Source organism: Pinus tabuliformis, chromosome X, assembly GCF_031772625.1.
Source record: "Pinus tabuliformis cultivar Carrire ecotype Pingquan chromosome X, CPIR1, whole genome shotgun sequence".
In the NCBI taxonomy this organism is placed as follows: Eukaryota; Viridiplantae; Streptophyta; class Pinopsida; order Pinales; family Pinaceae; genus Pinus; species Pinus tabuliformis.
Genome location: NC_142308.1, coordinates 264,134,636 through 264,162,540, shown reverse-complemented (window position 1 = coordinate 264,162,540; position 27,905 = coordinate 264,134,636).

Here is a 27,905-nt window from a genome sequence, read left to right as displayed (position 1 = left end):
AACTGGAGGTAAATCCTCTTGTTCCCTAGGTGCATGAGAGAATTTCTCCTCTTCCCATCGAGCAAGAAGTCAAATCTCATGTTCTTATGGCACCCCCTTTGAGTAGTTTAGTCACTTCTTTTGATTGGAGCCGATTGGCAGGATATCGCCTTCCATCTTATGTGCCTTTCTAGATTACAGTACAGGCTTACCATATGGTTGTACCTAGCATAGTCATAGATGAGGGCACATTTATTAGCATCCTGTCCTCAACTGCTTGGCAAGTTTTAGGTTCTCCTTAGCTTGTCCCCATCACCCAAAATCTTTTAGCTTTTAACAGAGGAACCAATCAGCAGTTATGGATCATTCCTAAGTTACCTATTACTTTGGGAGGGAATACTATCTATATAGACGTGATTGTTGTCTAAGGCCCTTTAGATTTTAATATACTCCTTGGTCGTTCCTATGTTTATGTCATGGGAGCTCTTGTTTCTTCTCTCTTTCAAGTGATGTGTTTCCCGCATGAAGGAAACATTGTGATCATTGATCAGCTTACATTCCTTGGTCCTTAATCAAATCCCACTCAACCATCATCCTTAAATGGTTCTCATATGAAATCAGTATCATCCCTGCCACAGGTTAATTACATGGCCCCCTGTTCCATGCCCACATCTACTAATGATCTAGTAGGTGATGTAGTACACCATGTACTGGGGACATTGGAGCCCGATTTTTCATTTGGATCCCTGGACATGTATCCCTTCCAGAGTGTTGTTCTCCCTTCTGATGAGAAACTCTTGGAAGCCATGGCCTATTTTGGTCTGTGATCAAAGGGAGATGGAGAAAAGTTCCTCGTCTTGTGTCAAGATCGTTTAAAAATGAAATAAGGACCCTGGAGCAGAGGTCCTTGTCTTGTGCCAAGCTCCTTTAAAAATGAAACAAGGGATATGAGGATAGTTCTTTTAATATGTCTACCTCGCTAAAAAAATGATATAGGTCTCCATGAGCATGGTTCTTTTCCTATGTCAAGCTCGTTAAAAAATGAAACAAACCCCCTTCTAGTTTGAGTCTTTGATTAGATCTCATAAAATCCCAGTCGAGTCTTTCACTTGATCTCGTAAGTAAAACTTCATTCCATCTACCTGTTAGTAACCAGTAGTCTACTTAGGTTAACAAAATGAAGCTTAGGGGGCATGTGCCTCGAATCGAGTCATTATGCTGGGGGCATGAAAAATTATCTCAAGCATAGTTTATCTTTGTTTCAAGCTTGTGTAAAAATGAAACCAAATCCAAGCATAGTTTGTTTCCGTTTCAAGCTTGTGTAAAAATGAAACCAAATCCAAGCATAGTTTGTCTCCATTTCAAGCTTGTGTAAAAATGAAACCATTCCCACTTTACATCTTGTGATTTCCATTTTTATCAGCCGATGTTTTGCCAGATGAGCCTTGGTTTGTTCATTCCATCGTCTCCATCTCTTTGGCTGATCATATGCTTTCACTTGGTTGTTTTACCCTTACCTGAGGAACATCTTCGATGAGTGGTTTTATTATCCAACCCCTTAACCATTACATGTTTTGAGCCGCTCCATCATGACTGGAACCAGTTTCTATCCTTTTTTACCACTCGTTCCTCCAGGAGGAGTCTTCTTTCAGCTCTTTTCAAACTCAAAAAATATGAAAAGATTACCGAGTACTTTTCATTTCGAACTCATTAAAGTAAATGAATTGTTGTCTACTTAGTATAAGTTTAACCCTTTTCCAGACTGAGATAGACTATTGTACGAAAAAGGAACACCTTAGTCGAACATGGCTAGGAGGTTCCCTCAGATATTGTTTTCTACCTTTTCGGATTCAAGGGACAAATTACAAAAAGTGACATGATTGAGTTTTCTTTTTCGTTTCTTTTTCAAACTCTCTAAACATGAAAAAGATACTGAGTTATTCTTACATCGAGCTGGTTAAAATTTTGTGATGAAAGGCTTGTCACCATGACGAGACCGAGTTTCTTCTTCTGAGGACTCGTAAAAATTACTAGGATGGATTCATCCAAAGGATGGACTTTTACGAAAAGCATATGGTATCCTCTTCAATCTTATGTGAAAATAAAGAGGTACTCGCTAGAAATAGCAAGGGAAAATGAAGATGAGACATCCTTTGTATAGGCAGCATGTCTCTCTTGAACATGACACTCTTCTGCTCTCGTGTTGGGTTTGGGATATCCTCACTCAGTCACTTGTCCTCCAGGGGTTTGGGTGATCCATTTTGCCTCTCATTTGACTATTCCACATTGTCATCATGACCTTTAGTCCTGTGTTGAGTTAGATGCTACCACACTCTGGAGTCGTGTCACTAATATGTTCAAGAGAAGTTGAATTTGCAGTTATTTACCTATACATTGTTTGAGTCATTGCTATAGTCCTAAATATCATTCCACTTTATTCCTTGTTTCATGTCGACGATGGGGGACTCATCATTGCCCTCCTTTGATGGGTCACTTCCTTTTGACTTCAGCTCACTATCTAGGAAGATGACTTAGGAACTCCCTTTCAGTACCTTAGAGTTGGCATGCCTTAATGGTCAGTTCTTCGCATCTGACGACAATTCTTTATTATTGGCTTTCGATCCGGTGATTCCACAAGTGTTTGACCTCAACTTCATTATCACATTCATGGATTGTACTATTGTACCTTGAGGAACATTGTCATTATTGGTGGTTTCTATCGTACCTGTTAACGGTTCACATCATTGACTAGTAATCATGTGGTTTTCTATCATGTTCGACTTCAACACATTTATTTGCATGCTGGGATTCATACATTGATGGGGTCGAGATGGAGCGCAAGACCCTGAATATTATCTGTTATGGCTCAGGATGCATGGAGTTTTATGTTATTCATGATTGTACACGTGTTTCTACTATATGGATGGCTGTCACCATACCATGAGACTTTATATTCATGATGATCCTTGTTATTTGGATGGTTGTGCCCATAACATGAATCTTTTATCTAGTCTTCTTCATTCAGATGGTTGCGTCCATGTCATGGATTCATGTCTTGATCTCAGATATGTATATGTATATGCGTCCTTGATTTGCAGGTCTCCTGACAGTGCGTGTCCTCGTCCTTGCCAAAATTGTGTAAAGCATTTTAGCGATCACTCCTCATTCTTCCTTCATGCTTTAGGGGGCATCTATTACACAGTATTTTGTCACACCTCCTGCACTTCCCTATGAAATACCCTGAAGTGCCCGAAACATGATCATTATACAGTATACTCATCAATGTATACAGCTCAGATCCCTCCTTTAACTTTGCTTGGAAAATATCTGGAGCTTTCCCTGAAGAAATGGCCCATGAAGACTTAAAATTAAGATCATCGCCTTTATGAAGATCAAAATTGTGATGATCGTCTGTTGCACCTTGTTAAGCCAGTGTTTGCATTGCTCTGTTCTCTCTCATACTACTGATCGTCTCAAAAAGGAATTTTTCCCAAAGAGGATGAGAAGCTTTGTGATCTAGAAGCTTCCAGAGGGGCGAGCTGGAGGTGGTTTCGCATAGATGAGGGCGAATCCTCCTAATTTTACTTCTTCGTATCATCCCTATGAGCTACCTTCTTGAGATGTGGACCTAATCCTATCTTTTGAGAAGTCCTAAGTCCCTTTCCCAGTCTATAAATTCATCCTCTCCCATTCCCAAATGGTTGGTTAGGTTAGAGGTTGGGTTGATCTATGTCCATTGCACCCCTATGCTGAGCTTGTGCTTAGATGTTATTCATTAGACTTGGAGAAGGAGTGTTGGAGAGTTTCTTGGCTTGGACTTGGATTACTACTCAAGAAGAGCCTTTCAACTTCAAGGCTATGGTTGTAAGCTTCCCCTTTATTTTTTAAATAATAATACAACTCCTGGTTCATCTTCCCAATATATATATGTTCATGTATGTATTGGTTTGGAATTCCTTGATCAGCTCAATAGATTATTATTGGACTTTCTATTGGTTTTGGCATGATTTTTTGTCTCTTGGTTTCTTTTGCAAGTAAGTAAGCACTGAAAGAAGCAGGAACAAGGCCTTAACATAAGCATATCGAGGATCTCAACAAAGGAAATCAGATTAGCATCAGAGCAAAGTAGGCCTTCTCTCTTATTCTATTTTTCAATCATAATCTAGGAAGATGTCTAGTTGATTGTCCCTTCAGTTGCTAGACCCACTCATTGGGCTAGAGGGATCGTCTCTATCCGCGAAGAGGATTAACCTTGTCAACATATCCATTTGGCGAAGAATCATGAATTTAATGACAAGTCTAATCACATAGAGATATGATATCAATTCAATTGAGACATGGTGCAGAGAGGAGCCATTAGACTCTATCACATATTGACAGATGAGCATATTGCAGATATTCTCACCAAGGATTTTTCGAAATGGAAGTTCTTGGTATTCACAAAGCAGCTTGGACTAATAAATGTGATCCCTCATGATAAGGGGAAATATTGATCAGGAATAATGATTTGACTTATATCATTTCATAATATGCAGTTTTCAATGTCTGTAGTTTAATTTTAAAATGACCCTAACATGGTCATATTTAAAATTAAATTTATGATACTAACTTTTGGTATGGTTTTGTAGGTCTAGGGCTTGACTATTGGGCCCTCTATTTCTAATCCATTTGCTTCAAGAAAATGCCTAGGGTTAATATGATGTGGTATATGGAATATGAAATGAATATGTGGTATATGGAGAAATATGGAATGATAATTAAATGGGTAGGATAATGGATATGGAAATGAATAGGAATAGGAATATAATAAGTAAAATAATGAAGGTAGTGAAATGTAGGTAAGATATGCATATCAAGTATTAAATTAATCTTAACAATCTCTAGAAAAATTTTAAAAATTGAAATTTCAAGAGCAAAAAATTTTTACTCACTGTCCTTTACTCCCATAAAGTATTTGATGATGTCTTTTGGTCAAATGATAGGTGATAATGTCTTTGATAGCTCTTCTAGGATATATTTCAATGTAGAATTATTCTTGCTTCATGTTTTCGCATCCATCATTGATTCAGGATATTTGATTGTTGATGTTGTTCAAGTCCCTTCTGCAATTTGTACTTGATGATTCAGGTCCCTTCTAACATACAATTCAAGTTCCTTCTTCAATTTTGGAAATCGTCAAAATGTTGGGTGATTTAATTTTCTGTTAAATCCCTATTATTTAATTGTCAACCCGGGGGTTTCGTAAACTTGGAAGCAAGCCAAAATATATGGGACCTCAGATGAGACTGTTTTAGGAGGATTTTTTAGGAAACATTTTCTTTTAAGGTCATTTTCATTTGGGGTTAGATGCATTTAGGCATTTTTCATTTAACTCTATTTGTATTTTCATATAGAAAACATAGAACATTAACATCAAGAAGCCCCATTCATAAAAACAAAAAAAACAAACAAACAAAAACAAACAAACAAACAAAAAAATCTAATTACAAAAACAAGATCTGAAGAGCTTTGTGCTATGACAATTGAAGAAAATAAAAAAACTAAATATCACATTCAAATTTGGTTTCAACTAGTCAGTCTTCATGATCATGTCCAAGAACTCAATAGGGTTTACTTTTCAAACTTGGATATGAGTCTACTCATGATCTTGTTGCACAAATGGATGCATTGGAAATTCTCTTATACTTAAGAGAATGTTTGATTTCTTTTTCAATATAATAGGAATAGCAACTAAAAATATTTTTTTTGTGAATTTTAGGATAAATTTGCAATTTTGTGGTACAGTAAGAACCACCCATTTACTAACCCTTGTGTGGGGTGTTTAGCCTGATTATCTTCTGTATTCAAAGGTATCGCCACATTGGACCCCAGTTCGTAATGGGGCGAAAACGCCGCCTGTAAAATATTCGCTACAGGGGGGTCCAGGGGGGCGGCTATGACCTTTGGGAGCCCCCCCTGGCGGGGGGGTCAGGGGCAGTGCCCCCGAAGTTAAGAATAGATGTAAAATTTCCTTGTAAAATTTCCTTGTAAAATGTTGTAATTTCGTAGTCAATCTGGGTCGTTCATTAGGTGGAGATCTGACAATAGAAGTTATGTTTAATTTAATGTTTTTTTCCCCTTGAAGGCAACCCCTTGCTATATATGAGCGAATTGTATTGCGTGTATGCATATCTATATTCTGAGTGAGGAAGAGAGAGGAGAAGAGAGCGAAGAGGGAATTACAGCGGATCTGCTGTAGGTTGTATCTCTTCAGTTTTTTGGATAATATAAAAAGGAGGACTGGCTGTTTCTCCGTGGACATAGCCCAAACTGGGTGAACCATGTATATCTGTGTCTATCTTGTTTTATGCGTTTTCTATGTTTATATTTCTGTAATATTTTATGTGTTCCATTGCTCTGTAATATATAATTCTCTAAAAACTGGTGTCAGAGCCAAAGGTCTATTTGGCTGATAAAATCGTAGGAGAGAAGGGTTCCTGGTTCGAGTGGGAGCAATGGGGGATGATGGTATGTTTAGGGTCGAAAAATTCAACGGCCAAAACTACCAGCTGTGGAAGATGCAGATGGAAGATTATTTGTATTAGAGAGATCTGTACCAACCATTGAGCGAAAAGACAAAGAAGCCGACGAGTATGACAGACACATAATGGGATATTCTCGATAGAAAGGCACTTGGAACAATACAGTTGTGCCTAGCAGCATCGGTAGCATTTAATATTTCAAAGGAAATGACAACAGAGGGTTTAATGTTGAGATTGGCCAAACTATATGAAAAATCCTCGGCCTCAAATAAGGTATTTCTTATGAACGTTTATTTAATATGAAGATGTCAGAAGGTGGATCTATTGCTGATCACTTAAATGAGTTTAATACAGTAACCAGTCAGTTAAGTTCTGTAGGGGTAACTTTTGATGATGAAGTTAGGGCTCTGTTATTTCTGTGCTCATTTCCAGAAAGTTGGAATGGTTTAGTTATGGCCATTAGTAACTATATCTCTGGATCTAGTACTTTAAAGTTTTATGATGTTGTCGGTGCAATCCTTAGTGAGGAAATGCGACGGAAAAGCTCCGATGAGACATCAGGTAATGCTTTGACTACAGAGACTAGGGGAAGAAAAATGGAAAGAGGAAAGAGCCCTGGATATCGTAGTAAGTCAAGAAAAGGCAGATCCATGTCCAGATCAGGGATAGTGTACTGGAAATGTGGGAAGAAAGGAAACCTGAAGAAATATTGCAAGTCTCGAAAGGGAAAAGAAGGAGACACGCAACAAGAAAATAATCATAAAGTGAATGTAACAGGTGATGTGTTGCAAGATGCTTTGATTCTTTCATTAGAAAATATTATTGATGCTTGGGTGGTAGATTCAAGGGCCTCATTCCATGCCACACCTGATAGGAAACATTTTTATGATTATGTTCAAGGAGATTTTGGACAAGTTCGATTGGGTGATGATAAACCCTGTAAAATCATTAGAATGGGTACAGTTTTCATAAAACAGCAAAATGGAAATCAGTGGCTATTGAAAGAGGTAAGGCATGTTCAAGATCTAAAGAAAAATCTGATTTCAATAGGGCAGTTGGGAGGTGAAGGTTGCGTAACTACTTTCACAGATAAAACCTGGAAGGTCACTAAAGGATCCCTAGTAATAGCGAAAGGAGGAAAGGTTGGTACATTGTATTTATGAAATGGTATTTCTAATTCTATTAATGCTTTAACCTCTACAGGAGAAGGTACAACATTGTTGGCATCATAGGTTCGGGCATATGAGTGAGAAGGGGATGCAGATTCTTCTATCAAGAAATTTGTTGCTAGGTTTGAAGCAAGTTGATTTAAAATTCTATGAGAATTGTGTTTATGGAAAGCAGAAGACAGTCATATTCCTTAGAGTTGGGAAAGAAAATAAGAGTGAAAAATTAGAGCTTGTGCATACAAATGTATGGGGACCTGCTCAAGTATCATCTCTTGGTGGCTCCCATTATTATGTTACTTTTATTGATGATGCAACCAGAAAAACTTCTACTTATTATATTTGAAATAAATCTGATGTGTTTGATATTTTCAAGAAATGGAAAGCTTTGGTTGAAAATGAGACAGGAAAAAGGTTGAAGTGTCTCAGATTAGACAATAGAGGTGAATATTGCAGCAAAGAGTTTGATAGATATTGTTCAGAGAATGGAATTCGTAGAGAGAAGGCAGTTTGAGGAATACCACAAGAAAATGGTGTGTCAGAAACGATGAACAGGACAATCATGGAGCATGCAAGGTGCATGAGATTGCATGCAGGATTGCCTTTACAATTTTGTACAGATGCTATAGATACTGTTGTTTATCTAATAAACAAAGGGCCTTCAAGTTCCTTGGATGGTGGTATTCCAGAGGAGGCATGGACAGGTAAAAAGGTAAAGTACTCTTTTTTAAAGACTTTTGGTTGTGAAGCCTTTGTCCACATTAATAAAGAAAATAGAACAAAGCTTGAGGCAAAATCAAAGAAATGTACCTTTATTAGATATAGTGTTAATGATTTTGGTTATCGCTTTTATGATTATGAAAAACACAAAAGCATTAGGAGCAGAGATGTCATATTCAATGAAAATGTTTTGTATAAGGATTAGCTGCAGGAAAAGAAACAGGAAAAAGAAAATAGAGAATACACAGTGCTTGATGAGATCACAGGAAAAGTGATGGTGCCTGAAAATCATAATTATCAACAACCACAACAATAACAAGCACCTAAAACACCTGAAAGTGGTGTTAGAAGATCTACCAGGATAAGTAGACCCCCTAAATGATATTGTCCTTCATTATATTATGTATTTTTGACTGGTTCTGGTGAACTAGAATCTTATGAAGAAGCAGTACAGGTAGAAACCAGGAAGAAGTGGGAGAAAGCCATGAAAGAAGAGATGGACTCCTTAGCACATAACTAGACTTGGGACTTAGTCAGGTTCCATGCAAGTAAAACAACATTACAGAATAAATGGGTTTACAAGTTGAAGGAAGAAGATGGAGGTAGAAAAAAGTATAAAGCTAGACTTGTGGTGAAAGGGTTTGCACAGAAAAAGGGTATAGACTTTGATGAGATATTTTCTCCTGTTGTTAAAATGACTTCAATCAGAACTATTTTAATTCTAGTAGCAGCTGAAGATTTGCATCTTGAGCAGTTAGATGTAAAGACAACCTTTCTCCTTGGCGATTTGGAAGAAGAGATATATATGCAGCAGCCACAAGGATATGAGGTAAAAGGGAAGGAGAAACTAGTGTGTAGGTTGAAGAAGAGCATGTATGGCTTAAAACAGGCTCCAAGGCAGTGGTATCTAAAATTTGACAGGTTTATGTTTGAACAAGGTTATACTAGATGTCACTCTGATCATTGTGTTTATCTCAAAAGGAAAAATGATGGCAGCTATATTATATTGTTATTGTATGTAGATGACATGCTTGCTGTAGGTTCTAACATGTAGGAAATAAATGTGCTCAAAAGAAAATTGGCAAACTCATTTGCAATGAAGGATTTGGGTGCTGCAAAACAAATCATTGGTATGAGAATAACTAGAGATAGGAAGAATCACAAATTAGCATTGTCTCAAAGTGAGTACATAGAAAAGGTGTTGAAAAGGTTTAATATGTAGAATGCAAAACCAGTTAGTATACCTTTGGCTAGCCATTTCAAATTAAGTAAGGAGGAGTGTCCCAAGGCTCAGGAAGAAATGGCTCATATGTCTAAATTTCCATATGCATCAGCAATTGGAAGCTTAATGTATGCAATGGTCTGCACAAGGCCTGATATTGCACATGCAATGGGAGTTGTAAGTAGGTACATGAATAATCCAGGAAAAGAACATTGGATGGTGGTGAAGTGGATTCTCAGGTATTTGAGAGGTACCACAAATCAAGAATTATGCTTTGGTGGTTCAAACATTGCTCTACAGGGATATGTTGATGCAGATATGGCGGGTGATAGAGATAATAGGAGGAGCACAACAGGGTATGTGTTTATTGTAGGTGGAATAGTTGTCAGTTGGGTCTCAAAACTGCAAAGTGTTGTTGCACTTTCAACAACAGAAGCAGAGTATGTTGCTGCTACAGAGGCTAGTAAAGAAATGATTTGGTTACAAAGGTTTCTGGATAAATTGGGTAACAAGCAGGAGTTGGGCAAGTTATACAGTGACAGCCAGAGTGCCATACATCTTGCAAAGAACTCTGCATTTCATTCCAAGACTAAACATATACAGCTCAAGTACCATTTCATACGGTCAGCATTGGAAGATGGACAGTTGAAGTTGGAAAAGATACACACTAGCCAAAATCCTGCAGATATGTTAACAAAAGTTGTAATTAGGGAGAAATGGAGAATCTACTCAGTTTCAATTGGTCTTCAAGTATGATGAAAAAGCTGAGAAACAACCAGGTCCAAAATGGAGTCATTTTCCAGCAAATGAAGCAGGGGTAGAGTTGTTATAATCAGTATCCAAGTAGGATATTGTTGGGTGTGGAGCCTGATTATCTTATTTATTTAGAGGTATCACCACATTGGACCTTATTTCGTAATGTGGCGTCAATGCCACTCATAAAATATACACTGGAAGGGGGTCCTAGAAGGCGACGGTTGCGACCTTTAGGAGCCCCCCCTTGGCGGGGGGATCGGGGGCAGTGCCCCTGAAGCTAAGAATAGATGTAAAATTGCCTTATAAAATGTTGTAATTTCATAGTCAATCTGGGTCGTTCATTAGGCGGAGATCTGACAGTAGAAGTTATGTTTAATTTAGGGTTTTTTGCCATAGAAGGCAACCCCTCACTATATATGAGGGAATTGTATTGTGTCTATGTATATCTATATTCTGAGTGAGGAAGAGAGAGGAGAGGAGAGCGAAGAGGGAATTACAGCGAATCTGTTGTAGGTTGTATCTCTTCAGTTTGCTGGATAATATAAAAAGAAGGGCTGGTTGTTTCTTTGTGGATGTAGCCCAAAAAAGGTGAACCACGTATATCTGTGTCTCTCTTGTTTTATGTGTTTATATTTCTGAAATATTTTATGTGTTCCATTGCTCTGTAACATATAATTCTCTAACAGCTTGGCAGGAAAAAATTGCAATTAAACAAACTATTGTGAAAAAGGAGGACTCTTGGAGCATGTATCCTAACTTATGATGGAATAGAATAAAGTTTTATTTCTACAATTTTAGATATAAATTGTCTTAATGTAGTATATGAATTTATGGAATAGTTTGTCACTTTGTTCTTAAGAGAATTGAGCTCACTCTAAAAGGATCAAGAAACATATTATTTCATTATAGATTTTATTTTCATTTAATTACTTAGATGTTTGAAGGTTAACAAACTCTGTGTGCCTCCGCCATTTTCAGACCTACAGACCTCTGTAAAATCGCATTTCTTTCACCATCATAGCCATTTACAGGCTCGGGGAGGAATTTGAATGTCGTGCAAGCTATTGGCACGCATTCGAAATATCTAGTGAAGAATGAATTGACAGAGAAAAACGCAGGAACGGAGGAAATCAAACCAAGAAAAGGGAAGCATGAAATATACTAGTGGAGGATCGGAGCGATAAGAAGAGCAAGCAGAGTTGACTTAGAGTTAAGCCACGAGATCTGGCAGTCGTATAAGAGCAAGCGGAGTTGACTGAGAGTTAAGTGCAAGAGATCTCGTGAAGCAAGAAGGTAAGAGCAAAACTCGATTCGTTTTCATAAATGCAACAAATATTTCGATGAGTAAATCCCGCGATTTTGATGAGAACACCAGTTTAACTCCAAGATATAAATTAGTTCCTTTGCCACCATTTGAGATTTGTCACTATCATCGTTCATCTAGACTCTGCCATCAATAAACACATAAGATATTTTTTAGTAGATTTTAACAGTAGAAACATTATGAAACGTAGGGAGATAAGGCCACGACTCATAGGAAATCACGACATATCACCACAAGCAAGTAAATAAAATAAGATCTTCTAAGTTCATCCACAAAATCACCAAGTTTTGGAGCTTAAAAACCACTTCAGTTTGTCATACAATGCATTTGTTAAAAATAGGGAAAGAGTCATAAATGGAAATCGAAAGGAAGGAGGAACTATGGCATGAATTTCTTTAAAAAAAATAAAATCAATATCAAAACAAAGTTTCGATTTTTGTTTTAGAAACAAGATTTATTTTCCTATAAATAGTGAATATAATTCAATGAATGATATGTATGAGAAGATCATTTCATTCACATGCACAGAGCAGGGATTTTGATGAATTAGAACAGAACAAAGATTGGTTTGTGAGTCATAGAACAAGAAAAAACATGGGCAGGATGTTTTTTTTATGATTTTCATTTACAAAGAGTAATGTTTTAAATAACAATGACTCATTTTTGCAACAAAATAGAGATTGAACAAGGCCGACATCATTGTTTTTAAAAGAGTATCAGAGAGGAGGTAAGCCCTACATGAATGAATCAAGAAAGATCTATATGCATGCATAGTTTTTATTTTCAATTTCAAAATGAAAATGATGACAGTAGAGGGTTATATCAATTGGTTTTCATAACACATGGCGACAAGAATAGAACCAAAATTCTAGATTGAGCAGTGGGAGAAAGAAACAGTAGAAAAACTTTATCAAGCTGGACTTATAGGTTTTCTTCAGAAGTTTAATGGGCACAGTGAAAGCATAACCAGGGAGTTCATAAACAACTATGCCCAAGACCAAACTATGGTAGGAAACTTAGCCATTCCATTGACTCCAGAATTCATCTCTCAAGCATTAGATCTACCATTAACAGGAGAACACTATCATAAAGGTCTACACTTCAAAGAAAAAGCATGGACTTTCTTCTTAGAGAAGAACAAGAAGGGAAACTTTGATAGAACCAAAGGCATACCTAGGGAATGGTTCAATGAGCCTTGGGGAGAATTAGTTTTAGTCATTCAAAAGTTTTTCACATGTGATAGAGGCCATAGTGTGGCACATATTTACCATGTCATATTGCTCCAAGACATCAAAGGAGAAGTAAAAATTAACTTGCCATATTTATTCTCCAGGAATCTGATTAAGATGATAGAGATAGTGAAAAACGAAACTAAACCAATAGAAGCTCAAATTTATCACCAAGGACTCGTAAACATTCTTGTAGAATATCAAGTGAGAGCTAAGGGTATAGTCTGAAAAGATTTTTTGGTCCAAAATCAACATGAAGAACAGGCCATAGAAGAACAATATAAAACAATTCAGGAAACCAGAAGCATAATGAATTCACCACTCTATCCAAGGACTAGATCCAAAAATCAGTACAATATAGTCATGATTGAGAAGGAGGCATCCTTCATATCCACTCCTAGGAGGGATAGGAGAAAGAGCCCAACCGAGACAAGTAGAAAAGACCTTGAAATACAGATTGTAGAGACACCTTCTACAGAGAAACAAGTAGATGACATAATTGAAAGATTGGAAAAATAAGCAATGGAAAAAGACTCAAACTATGACAATGTTGAGGCCACATCATTTGAAAAGGATACACAAGAAATAGAAAAAGAGCTGCAACTGAGCAAGATAAAAGAACTGACAGATCAATTAGAGATAAATAGGATCTTAGAGAAGCACTTGAAGGAAGAGAATAAATCATATAAGAAAAATAATGTAAAGTTGGTCAGGGAGAATGAAAAACTAAATGAGGAGGTAGGAAAACTGAAAAGAAAGAATGATATTCTTTGCAAACAGGGTTTCAAGTGGCTCAAATACAAAAACATGTGGAAAAACAAGTATGAGAAACAAAAGGTCAAGGCTACAATTTACAAGGAAGAACAGTACAAGGGGATAGATTGTCTAATAGAAGCAACACAATAGGAAGCATCAGGATCAGGCACAGGGTTTACAATAGAAGTCAGAAGATCCAAGAGGAGGAAGCAAGCATGAGGACATGCTTGTGAATCAGCAAGGGGGAGATGTTGGCCCTCATTTTTTATCCAATTTTGCTTAAGAAAACACACTTAACTTCTATATTATCCATCCATTTTCCATCATATACACCCCATTTTGATGTATTTATGCATATTCAGGTATATAAATTTAGTTTTGCAATTTTTAGATGTTTTTATGAAAATTGAATTTTAAGTGCAATTTTTGGACAGAATCAGAAATTCTCGTAATGGCTTCATGGATGTTATATTTGCAAGACACTTGGGCACGAGCTAAGCAAATTTATAGAAATCTTGGGAACTAGGATTGAACTAACTCCTATTGGTTCGATCAAAAAAAGATTAAATAAGACCAGTCATTCAGGAAATCCCTAGGGAATAGGGAAGTTTTATGATTTCATGGGATTTTCTATATTTTTAGTGATAGGATGGATGATTTCGACTTGTATAGATGGGATATGGATAGATATAGATTTTAGAGACATTTTAGATCAGTTTGTTTTATATTTTTCTATTTAAGCCAAAATATTAAAGGCTTATGGTATGTAGAATTTTTATAATTTCATATTGAGACTTCTGAATACTTGGAGTTAATTTGAGGAACTTGTTCTATATTCATTTTTCTATTAAATGGTGTGGATGATTGACTGAGTTTGTAGTAGCTGATAGTCTCTTCAAGTGTGGAAGGCAAGGGTGGAGGGCCCGCAATCCAAGCTAAGTACACTTCATAGTTAATCTAATTTGATTTTCATAAACTAGTTTTACTTCAAATTTGTTTACTTGATTTGATGTATGATGATTTATTATGTTTTCTTATGAATATTGGTTTATTTATCATCTTTATATGAAGGGAAAACCCAATGTTCAAGTTGAACCCTCCTTCTATTAGATTAATGAATAGAAACTAAATTCATATTTCTTGCTTTCAAGTAGTTTTCTGAATTTGTAATTTTCTAACAATGACATTAATGATGAATGAATTTGTGATGAAGAACAGCAAGGACCTCCTTAGTTAGGATCCTCTTCCATTATTTTTTTATGCATCTTAAGCTATTGGCCATTAGTGGTTTTTTATTTTTGTTCATAAAGTAGTATTCTAGAAGAAGGACAAATCTGGTTCTCCTAAGTTAGGAGCCACTTCTCCTATTTATTACATAATGAATTAGAAATAACTTAGTTGAATTTTATATTTGTAATATGCACTTCTAATTAGTTTATAATTGCATTTCCTTCAGTTTCCATAACTTATCTTCTAAAAGTTGATTATAGTTGATATCCATTCATTTTGGAATGCTTCTAAGTTCTACAAACCTAGATTGATAATGAAATACTTGTGCTAGTTTACTCTATAAATTAGCCCAACAAAGGCCTTGACACAAGCAGTTTGAGGATCTCAACAAAGGAAAGCGGATTAGCATCAGAGCAAGGTAGGCCTTCTCTCTTGTTCTATTTTTCAATCATAATCAAGGAAGATGTCTAGTTGATTGTCCCTTCAGTTGCTAGACCCACTCATTGGACTAAAGGGATCATCTCTGCGGAGAGGATTAACCTTGTCAACAAATCCATCTGGCAAAGAATCCTGAATTTTATGACAAGTCTAAGCACATAGAGATATGATATCACTTCATTCGAGACATGGTGCAGAGAGGAGCCATTACACTACATCACATATTGACAGATGAGCAGATTGCAGATATTTTCACCAAGGATTTGTCAAAAGGGAAATTATTGGTATTCATAGAGTAGGTTGGACTAATGGATTTGATCCCTTGTGATAAGGGGAAATATTGATCAAGGGTATTGAGCTAGCTCTTCCCCCCTGTTGAGCTCCTAGGGTGAGGAATTGAGATAGAGGTCTTCTAGGGTTGAGGGATCTCTGCATAATAGGGTGTTACCCCTATTTGTTACCCATAGGGTTGGAGATTCTTCTACTCTATCTAGTCTATGCAGAGTATACCCGAGTTGGCATCATACCCACAAGCCAAGCTTGTTGTGAATACAACTCCCCATTTAGCCAATGGGTTGAGAGTGTACTTGGGGTGTACAACCCAAGTTGATTATGATGTAGGTGTTCTACCTCATGACTCTTGAGGGTCATTGATGGGAATATGGATAGGCAATAGGATTTGGTTGATATTTTCTCCCCTTTATGGTTCCGGGTTGAGAATGAGCTCCCCGATGTGATTCTAGAGTTGAGATGTGCTCCCCTAGTTGTTTGGATATCTTATTGCTCGATATAAGGTTGAGATATGGGACCCCCCCATGAGATAGAGGGTGGAAGCTAATTCTCCCCAATTCTTATTCTTTTAGATTCGAGATTTTTTCAGTAGACAGAGTGGATCAGATATGGAAATGAAATGAAAACAATGTGACATGATAATATGATGATTAACATACATATATTGGTAGGTGGAATTCTTCCTAGTTGAGACAGAATGTTAATTTATGAAATTAGGGTAAACTTCCATGTTTGAAAACTCATATGAAAAATATGGGGATTTCATTGAATTCCTCTTTTTGAGAGGACCAAAATCAACCTAAATATCACCTCATTTGGACAAGAAGAAGTTGGTTTTTGAATTTATTTACCCACTCATGCACATTGGTACAGTTCGCCCTCACACACATGTACAATTGGATAGGTCGGCCTCAACATCAAATGGACCCCCATGGAAACCTATAAATACAAGAGACCTGAAGCTCATTTGATCATTACCATCAAGCATCTTCTTCTCTTCTTCTATTTTTTGGTTCACATAGGTCTCACGGAGGAAGCTCACGCAAGGTCTGAAATTGTAGGTTTGAGGCTCACAGATGTTTAGGGTTTCTGTTTTCCGATCGCACACTTGTTGCAGTTCATATATGGATGTAGTCGCAAACTCGTAGTACCTCAAAGAGTGACTTGGAAGCCAAAATCGCTAGCATAACATCAAGAAGGGTGTGATCGAGGATTTGAGACAATTTTGGGCAGATTCAACCACAGTCACTAGCTTAGAGTGCTTCAGAGAGTGACCAGAAAGTCATAGTTTCTTACTCATAGTGTCTAAGAAAGCAACCAAGAAGTCACAGTCACTCGCAGAATAACTTGATGAGTGTGACTGGGGTTCTGAGCTAGGGTTTGACAGTTGACCATAGATATCTGAAGGTTGGAAGGTTTCTCTTTGTTGTAAAGTGATTCTGGAAGTCTACTTCTAATTTTTATTAGGTAAATATTTGTTGAATGATTATGTATTGGGTTGATTGTACTCTTTACTGAAACATTTTATGAGAATCTAATAAGAAGAAGATTTGAAAAGGTTTTCCCCCTAGTGAGGTTTTTCACTAGCTCTTTGAAAATATGGTGTCTCTTGTGGTTGTGCTATTGTCCCCTTTGTCACTGCATATATTGTTCTATCTTCAATTACTATTTATGATTGGAAACATTGTTAATAATTGGATGCAATGCTAAATGAATAATTGATTTTGGTTGAAGTAATTGAAGCAACATAGAAAAATATGGAAAATTAGCACTCTAAATAGTTATCCCTACTTCCTTGGAGGAAGAAAGGCTCAAAGAAAAAGAATAGTATTCCATGCACCATAACTGAATCAAGCATTGGTTTGATAAGAAGTCTGTAAGGAACAATTATTTTGGTGTGGGAGACATAGTATTGAAGTGGAACAAGGCTCACGAAGAGAAAGAAAAGTACACCAAATTTCAAACCTTGTGGATCAAACCTTACACCATCCTTGAAAAGTTTGGCCACCATTCTTAGAGACTGAAATCTTTATATGGGAGGATTGATCCTCTTCCTATCAATGGCAAAGATCTCGAGCATTATTTCCAATAGCAGCCGTGGGTTGTTTTCCTACCTACATACAAATTTTTTTCTTTGTTTTTTTGTTATCTATCCTTGTTATGTCTTGTTTTCTTTCCCCTATTTAGGTGAGTGTATATAAATAATACCTTATGTGAGACTGTACATATGGCATGAAAGAATAATGTGGTGAAAATGAAAGGGGATTGTGACATCCACAATGCTTGGTTATTTAAGTCTTCTTCTTTGTTTGGGTCTAAGTGTTTTGAATAAAGTAATGTCCATATGGAAAATGTGAGTCATGCAAGCTGGAAAACTCTCATTGGACATATGATACTCGTATCTTTGTATCTTAATTTTGAACTTGGTATTTTACTTAATGATGTGTTCATGTTTCAACTTGACCAAGTAGAGAAAGGGAAGGAGAAAGCCTCATGAGCATATGAACCTCAGACATTATATGAATCCTTAAACAAGTAACAAACTCTATTGCATGTAAAATAAGACGAGATCCCTCTTCCACGTTTGAAATAAATAAGTCCATTTGCACATTCTATTAGTGAATAAATAAGCAAGTGAAGAAGAGAAAACCTTTCCGCGGAGAGAGGTGTAGCAAGCAAATTCATCGGGGTACTAAATAGGCCTGTTGGCAATGAAGCAATGCTTGTGATTCCTTGAGGTGACTCTGTCGGGGTACTGAACAGGCTCGTTGGAAGTGGAGAAACACAGGGGAATGTGCTTAACATCTAATTATCAGAAGCTCAATACATTTATTATCCTTTCCCAATCAAAAAAAGTCAAGTTTTGTCAAGTCTTTGATTGTGTTCAAGCCAAGCAAGGAATAGGAGAACCCATGTTTTAAACTAGGATAAGTGATGAAGCTAGGGTAATCATTATGATGGTTCCATACTTTTTAAAGGCTAATCTATGTGTTGCAAAGCTAGACCTAGACAAAGAAGCTGAAGTTCATCCAGTGTGTCGCCAAGTGTTGTTGTTGTTACAACACCCTACAAAATTTTTCTATATTCAAATTTTGGAGCCTACCCTCTACCATGTGACATTTTTTTTTTGGTTGTTAAGTGTTGTTTTATGTTTTCACACATATTTAAAGTGTCCATATCCCTTATTGAGTGTCATTAGATTGTCGATATAACTTATAGTGCACTTTGGTACTATAACACACTTTCAAGTCACAAAACAATACTTATGTGTTACAATCACTCATATTTTTCTTGTTGCACTTGGATATTGTTTGTGAACTAGCATTTTAATGTATATTTATTAGGCTTGGGACCTGTTTGCATTTTTTGATGAGTTGAGATGTGTAAATTTTGATCATACCCCTAACTCATTGTATTTTTCCATGTTTCACTCTTCCATTCTTAGTCATTTTTCTGACCTTGCAACTTTCCTTCTGGGCTAGGAAGAGCACACTTCGCACTTATAAGGCCCAGTGGTGACTCTCCTTATTATTTGGATATACATTATGTGCCACCATAACGCTTCCCTCTCTATCCTGTGCACTACACAATCCTAGTCAGTAGTACCCTCTCCTTGTTGCTTACTTTTCATCCTAGATCCACCTTGACATTTCCTACCTAGTGTAGCGCATTGCGCACTTTCAATGGATCGTGGTTCCCCTCATTGTGTCTTGAAACTACACCATGCACCCTCCTTGAGACCTTATCCTCCCTCCCTTGCAAATTGTGTAGTTTCAGTGAACAAATCCTACACCCTTGCCTCTTTCCACTATGCCATGCACTCACTCTGTTGCCCTCTTCTCCAAAATTGGATACTGCACATTTCTAGTCACTAGTCCCTACATCCCTACCTCTTGCAAGTGTGCACTATGCTCAAAAGGTACTCCTTACTCCCCTTGTGAATTTTTTATCCTCAGATGTCTCATTGCATGAATCACAGTAGATTGGGATATTTTCAGACTGATGTTTGCTTTTCATGAATGATATTCACCTACAGGTAAAACGGCAAACATGGAAGAAGATGTTTGAGGAGGTCTACTAGAAGCAGTTGTCTGAGTAGGAACTATTGAAGGCAAAGGAATAAAGGCACCATGTTGTGACAGTTGAAGGAATGTTCGATTGTAATGATCAAAGTGACCCATGAAGACTCCATAACATTTTTAAACCCTTTGGAGGGTGTAAAGAAACCACAATGCAAGATATGTACAAAGTATTGAAGACATAGTGGTAGTGTTGCTGCTTCTCAAAGAACTTCACATTACAAGTCACCAAAATCTAAGTCATCAATTTCAATGGCTTGTCTTCTTTTCACTACATTATGATGTCGAAGATGATTATGTATTTTGAAAGGTATTATAAATGCAAATATTTTGAAACTCGAAGAGTCACATATGGACAAAAGAGTCACTAGGAAAATTCCAAAAGGCTTGTAGAAGTCGAAAGGTCATATTAGAAGTCCAAGAGTCATGAGGGTAGGCTAAGAGTCATGGGGATATGAAAGGTAATTTCTCTTGTTATAAAAGAAGCCTCATTACTCAGGAAAAGAAATTTTCACCTTGGCTTCTCCAACTAGGCATTAGAGAGAATATCATGCGTTTGAGGAGAAAGTATAGGCTTAATGCTTAATTATTGGGTCTAGTGGTGTCTCATTTTAATGGTGTATCGTAGAACCATCATTTAATAATAGAGGCTTGTTGAGACAACAAAATTTCATGGATATATCGTGAATATTGTAATACTATTCTTTAGATGTTTGAGATATGTTTTTATTTTCTTATGTACTAAATAAACTGAACTACTTCATTGGGTTTGGTGCTTATCTTTTTGAATGTGTATTGTATTTTCTTTAATGATCATTATGTCTATGTGAACTATTTCGCTAGATGGTTAATGATTATTTCATATGTATGTGTGTGTGTCTTTATTAGGATAATACTACTACTTTTCTTCCAAAGACTTACTTTCTCTTCCCTCCCGGTGAAAGAACCTTGATACATATTATAAATGTACATTTCACAAGGCTTACTTACTTATTTGAAAGTATATGTGTGTTTCTCTCTTATGCTAACCATTGCATCCATGAAAAATCTTTAAGATTGTGGCAATCGGGCCATATTCCAGATGGGGCTCCTACACCAAATGATGTGAGGTCTAATTGGGACTTCATATTGGGGCGACCCCTTATATGTTGGCAGTTTCCAATGTCATTACAAGATGAGATTCATTGTTTCTTTTGTAAAGCATCCCACTATTCTGAAGCCTCCTATTTTGAGAAATCCATTCCCTGCCTAACAAATCCACTTGGGTGCATGGTGGGAAAAATACCCAATGAGGCCCATCACACATTCTTATGTGAAATGAGGTAGTTAATTTGACAAAAAGAGAAAATCATTATGAGACTCCTAAGAGTAGTTCATCTACTAAGGACTCAATCATCCCCACTTCTTCCAATGGACCTCTATGGATAGATAAACCCTTGGAGACAATGATTCTCTCACCTAAGGGGGTTCTCCATAAATAAACACACAATCCTAATGTTAGCACTTCCCAAAACTATAGTATTGTCAAAGATCTATCCCAAGCACCATGTGTCATGTATGCTTTAGAGGTTTTGCAAAATTGTCCCATATTGCACAAAGCCTTGTTGATTGTGATCAAAGATATTGATCCATTGGAATAAAATTTGATCATGTTTGATGTTGATGCAAGTCTAAGCTATCCATCATATCACATTTTAGATCTTAGTTCACGTCCTCAATAAGGATATTTACCAACTCTGATGGGTAAAGGATCCTCCACTTGTATCATGGCTTCATCATGTTGGAAAGTTATCAGTTCTCCAACATTCATTTAGTCAACCACTACACCCCAAGCCTTTGATGGCCACATTTCTTTTATCTAATGGATTCCTCCTATTTTTCCATTGATCTTGGGGGAAAAACTATCACCATTGAGGTAGAGGTAGTCAATTCCCGACTTGAATATAATTTTATTAGCTAGTTTTATGCTATAACTTATGTTGTGTCATCAATATTTTGTGTTATTTTCTTCCCCTATGAAGGAAAGATAGTTATAATTGATAATCTTGGATATTGGACAACCATTAGGACAACCACTACAAGAACTATCATGCCATTTGTTGATGAAACCTGTTCAAGATATTTCAATGGCAGTATGGGTCTATTTAAGAACTCGTCATTTTCTATTTTATAATATTTGTAGTAGTTTTTATTATTTAATAGTGTTGGTGAAAATTTATTATAGAGAGCCAGGGTTCTACAACAAGATGCTAACAAAAGGGTCTTTCATAGTCTAGTGTAACTTCGGCATTTTTTATCCTCTGCAAAGGAAGACAAACTCACCCGAGGTGTCCCAAGACTTTAGAAGGTGTTGGGGATTTTTTAGGCAAAAGTGAATAGAATTAACATCTACATATTCCATCATTCATCCACGACATAAACTTATCTCTCACACATTGTGCAACATTCAAAAAATTAAAACAAAAATTTTAAATGGAGACATTCACATGCACAACACAGGTAATTCTCTGTAATAGATCTCTTTATTATATTATCTGGGAGTGGGAGCTCATATTTAAAATCTCTAGATTATGCTTATCAAGAAGAGGTCATTACATTGGATCTTAGCAGATCAATCCAATCAAACATAACAAAATAGGAATCACAGAGTGAGACTAAATTTCAACAACATTTCAACCGTTTTTTATTTACATATCTCTCTCGTTTATCCCATGTTTCCTTATAGATTTAGCATGTTGATCTATTTCTTCTTAGCTCTCTCAATCGCTTGATAGATTCAACTTGGTCATTTTAATGAAACCAAAGCCATTTCACGCTTGCTTGATTCATGCTCACTTGATGATTTTCGAGACTCCAACTAACTTTGTTGGAGAGCACCTTTCTCTTCTCTCTTTCAGATTCCAACCAAATTTATCCATTCATAGTGGATTATTTTTTGCTTCTGCTTCCTTCTTTATTTGACATTGATTTCTGGAAAAAAAAATTACTAATTCAAAAATGAAGGACCCAACAAGCCTCGACCATAGACTATTGACTGCCATCGAGTCAACCTTCCTTCTACACTAATTACTCTCCTTTAAATGAAGTACCCTCCTTTGGCATAGTAGAAAAAAATGTTTTGTCGAAGGCATCATAAGAGTCCAATAGGTCTTTCCATTTCTGCAAGAGAGTAGTAGCTTGGTCACTGAAATTCTAAGTAGCAATAACGTCTAGTACCTCAGGCTAGGTTGAACTCATATTACACCATTCTGAGCCTTCTCGGAGATCTAGTTGATGTGGTTGAACATAATGACGTTGCATAGTCAATTTAAGATCCCAGATAGTTGTCTTGGCCTCGAATCCTTTTCTAAAGGAATTGTTTGACTATCTATTTCTTTAGCCTGATCAAGAAGTTGTTGTTGTGCCACAAGGTCAGTGGTAGCTAGTTTTTCTTCCATCAACATTTTGCTTTGTTCCCGCGGCCCATATAATGGTTGATTGTGCTTAGGTGGCAAGCCATAACAATCCTCTACTTGTCATAGAATCTCCTTGGAGTCCTTTGTTTAATGCTGGAGAATGGACTTATAATAGACCCTTGCTCCACAATTTGATTCAACTGTTGAGTAAATTTCTCAGTGGAATTGAGGAGTTGCTTACGCAAGTCATAAATGGTGTATTAGAGATATTTATTTGTAGAGACTAAACTTTTCCAGGCTCCTTTAAGAAATTGTATACACTCCATTGGTGCACATGCATAATATCTTACAGAAAGTTAGAGTTTGATTCTGTGAGAGTTGGTTACATCCTTTGAAACTTGGAATTTATATCTGTTATTTGTTGTTTGAGCTTTTCTTTTTTCATACACAGCTAGTCTCACTCCTATGTGACCTAAAGAAGTTTTTGTTATTGTTGCTCATATGCCTGAGTTAAGTTATTTTGTTGCCTATATGTTAGAGTGAAATGATCTTCCAATTGTGCAGATGAAGATATGATAAACTAAAGCAATTATTTAGAAGACCAATGTTGAAGGTCCTCAGTAGACAATGTATCAACTAGCATGAACCTGAACTCCAATGGTTGTCCACTTGCGACATACTTCTCTAAGTGAGTTGGCAAAGAAATATCTAGAGCATTGTTTTGTTCCTGGTGAAGGGAACAAAAATGAAGGGCGCAGGGTCGAGGATAAATACTCTCAAGTGGATGAGAAAAAACAATCACTATAGTTGTAGGAAGATGATTAATAATCAAAGATGGAGCAGAGAGACTACACAAAACAAAAATCAAGTTTGGGATCTTGGATGGTTGCGAGTAGCTAAAAAAATACAAGAGAACTGTAAATCAAATGAAAAATAACAACATAAAATTTGGGATCTTGGGGGACTTAAACAACAAAAGTCTCATGATCAAGGGATCATGAATAAATTATTCCTTGAAAGTCTGACGCAGGAGCATCACCATCAATGAATCCATTTGACCATGATGGTCAAAATTTTCATTTAATACAAGAAGTGGGTTTCTTAAATTTACTTAATAGAAAATTAGTATTTAGTTAGAGTTGTTATGAATTTGTAAAAAGATAAGAATTTGTTGTAGTTGATTTCTTAGAGATATTATAATCATTTCTATATATTATTTATCTTTTAGATTTAGGAATCATACCCATAATTAATGGATCGTAGCAGATTTATTATTTTGTACTTAAACGTAACCTTAGTATTTTTTTAAGAAAGGGATTGAATGAATTGAAGATTGTTTGTCCTCTCTTTATTGGATTTATGGTGCTTTGTTATGATTCAAATTGTTTCCAAATTATGGAAACCATTGTGCTAATTCCTTTGCAACCAACCATTCGGTGTCAATTTTCTTTCATTAGATCGAATCCTTTGTGGCATTGGTAAAATTCCCAGGGTAAACTCCTTTGTTATATATTCATCCTAGTATCATTTTATTTTACGAAGTTATGAAATCGAGTAAAACTTTATAATAGGTGCTCTCCTTTATGTCAATTTTCTTTCATTAGATCGAATCCTTTGTGGCATTGGTAAAATTCCCAGGGTAAACTCCTTTGTTATATATTCATCATAGTATCATTTTATTCTACGAAGTTATGAAATCGAGTAAAACTTTATAATAGGTGCTCTCCTTTATTTTTTCAAACAGTGGCACAAAAGTCGATAATAATTAATAGTTGGGCCATCTAGATAGAATTTCACCACAACTTATGAAATTGTTTTGAAGCCCCGACCCACATTAAGGTGAGAAATTCTTTTGGTAATTTCACGAGAGGTCGGCTCCGGTCCATAGTTGGACCTTTTCTATTTTTTAGGGTTTTTTCAGTGATGTCTGACCGCCAACCCCATAAGGGTCCCAACCTCCAACTGGTCTACAATAATTCGGCCCCGATCCAAGTTGGGAGTTATAACAAATTGCTTTGAAGTTCCAACCTCTCACCTCATGAATTTGTATAACAAGACAGTGATTCTGTCGAATAATTAACATAAAAGTGGAGGAGATCCCCGACCCAACCAACTAAAACTATAGAATAAGTCGATCAATTTGTCGAGTTTTTAATAAAGTGGATTTTTAACTGTTTTCTTTGGGTCTTTGAACAGGTGGAATTTGTTTTTATAAATTTTGGAAATTGGTGGGATGTCCCTTTTGAGGGTTTAATTATGAATGTGACTTTGGTAAGAAATATAAATATTTATTTTACTTAATAAAGCTGGGGCTACATCAATTTTCTACATCTCTTGCTAAGCTAAAAAAGCCTTTGGCAAACAATGATAACTTTAACTTTGATCCCCTATTGATATGGCATAATAATATATGTATACATTTTCTTAGTGTTTGGATAACGTATATGATGCAATATACCATTCATCATAAATGTTTATGCTTTGTATAGCATTTTGGATTTTTTGGTAAATTTATTTTTTAAACTAACTTTTTATTAAATAAATTAAAGTATTTATTTTATCAAAGTTTTTAAAGATTTATTTTGTTAGGATATTCAGACATATAGGAAATAATTAAGTATAATTTGGTCTAATGTATAGTTAGGTAAAGTGTGTTTCTTTAGTATGTATTTTTTGTAACTTACAATCTGATGGTCACGATATATTCTAGACATGAAGTGATCCGATGGTTTATTCTCTGCTCGGTATTACCGACACTTGATTTGTGGCTTAACACCTGATTGGTCCATGATCTCTATTTAAAGAGCATGGAGGGTCATTTGTCTGGTGATTGTTCATTATAGAAGCTTATGTAAATTTTCTTTCTTTTACATTAATAAATTGTCTGAAGTAGCCGTGTTGGCTCAGGTCGTGGACTGTTTCCCTCTTTGAGGGTTTTAACCACATCAAGAATATTGGTGTACTGATCTGTGATTTGTTTGTGAGCGGTGTCCTTTGGTGTTCTATCTAAGAAACTTACCCTGTAAATTCCTACATAATTTTGGTTTCAATTATAATCATACATCATTGTAGGAGTTAAAACATATATTTAAGTTTGGACAAAGTATGAATATCTCAATTAGCTATCCATTTCTATCATTCTAATAAATCATAATAATTTATATATTATATAATTATTTTTATATATTCAATATTGTTTTTAATGTGAAAATATAATTATTTGTAGGTTTATAATTCTATATTACGCAAAGTATACATTTTGTATCAATTTTAAATAATAATAAAAAATTTTAAATTTTTTCTTATTTGAATATAATTATGGGTATTCAACAAATATGTCTATGCATATTAAATATTTTTTTTTTTCTTTAGTTAGTTTTCATATTGGATAGAAAAATGATTTACCCACCTACAAAATGTTGTCATCAAGATTCTGTGAAACTTAGTTGAACCTTAACACTTTATAAAATTAATTTTAACCCCTTCAATTGGCTCTCACCCTGAACCCTCTCCCTAATATGTCAACCAAAAACCTGATAAAGATTAAACACTTGACAAATCAAATAATCTACCTCTCATGAGCATGTTAAATAATATCTATCCTCTACGTAGAAAGCCCCCATTAAAAAACCCATATGCCCAAATATTAAGGCATTTAATGTCTATCATGAGATCGAAGGAGTATTAAAAAACCCATATGCCCAAATATTAAGGCATTTAATGTCTATCATGAGATCGAAGGAGTAGAGCTTGTGATGACTTCTCATGGAACATTTTTAGGGAAAAGCACCTCTCATTAGTGCTGGAACATTTTTAGGGAAACACACCTCCCATCAGTGCTAATGGAAAAGCTTGAGACAAATTTCCTCATTCACTTTGAGGTACCTTAAATCTAAACAAAATTTTATAGAGAGAAAACTATGTTTAACAAATTTTAACGTGTTCATTCCCACCTCAACATCATGCATTTGCATGCTTCAACATTATATGCATACATGTGTCCACATACTCGCCACTAAATAATCATCAAGATTATTATATAAATAATAATTTCATACCAATAATATCTCTTTCCATGTGAAAATGATCCATACGTGATAGTTATAAAACTAAATCACATTAAAAATGAGGAATTGAATATAAGCTTATAAATTTTTATTTAATGATTTTGAAAACAATAAAATTTCATTTAATAATAAGATAGTTGTTTTGGGAAGTAAAATTAGAAAATGAATAACAGCACCTAAATTACACATACTAAGTTTAATCGTATATCAAAATCACACAGCTACTCTAAACATTTATTTTTTAAGAAAACGCAACTCTAGAACGAAAGAGAAAAACTTAATTTAAACAATAATAAATCATAAAATAAAATAAAATAAAAAAGAATGTGAGTTTTAAATGAAAATTATAAATGTTAAGAATTTGTTTTTCTCATGTAAAGAAATGGGTTAATAATCCAAGATTTAAAGGTATTTCGTATAAGTGAAAGTCTGCCTCTTTATGGATTACTAATAAGTTATTCTAGGTGGCGTGGTTTTCCTTGAATAAGGGTAATGAGTCAACTCGTGGTTTTCCTTGAATAAGGATAATGAGTCAACTTGCATTCACGAATAGTAGCGAATAGTAGCTAGAGATAATTGTCCTCACTACTAGTTTAACAACTAAATTATGATAAGTTTTCCACCATAATAAAAAAGAATAACAAACACAAAAAAAATTATATAACACTCACAAAATAAGAATAAAAAGTTACAAAATTTCCTAAAAAAGAAAGGTCTCCTGCTTAACTAAAA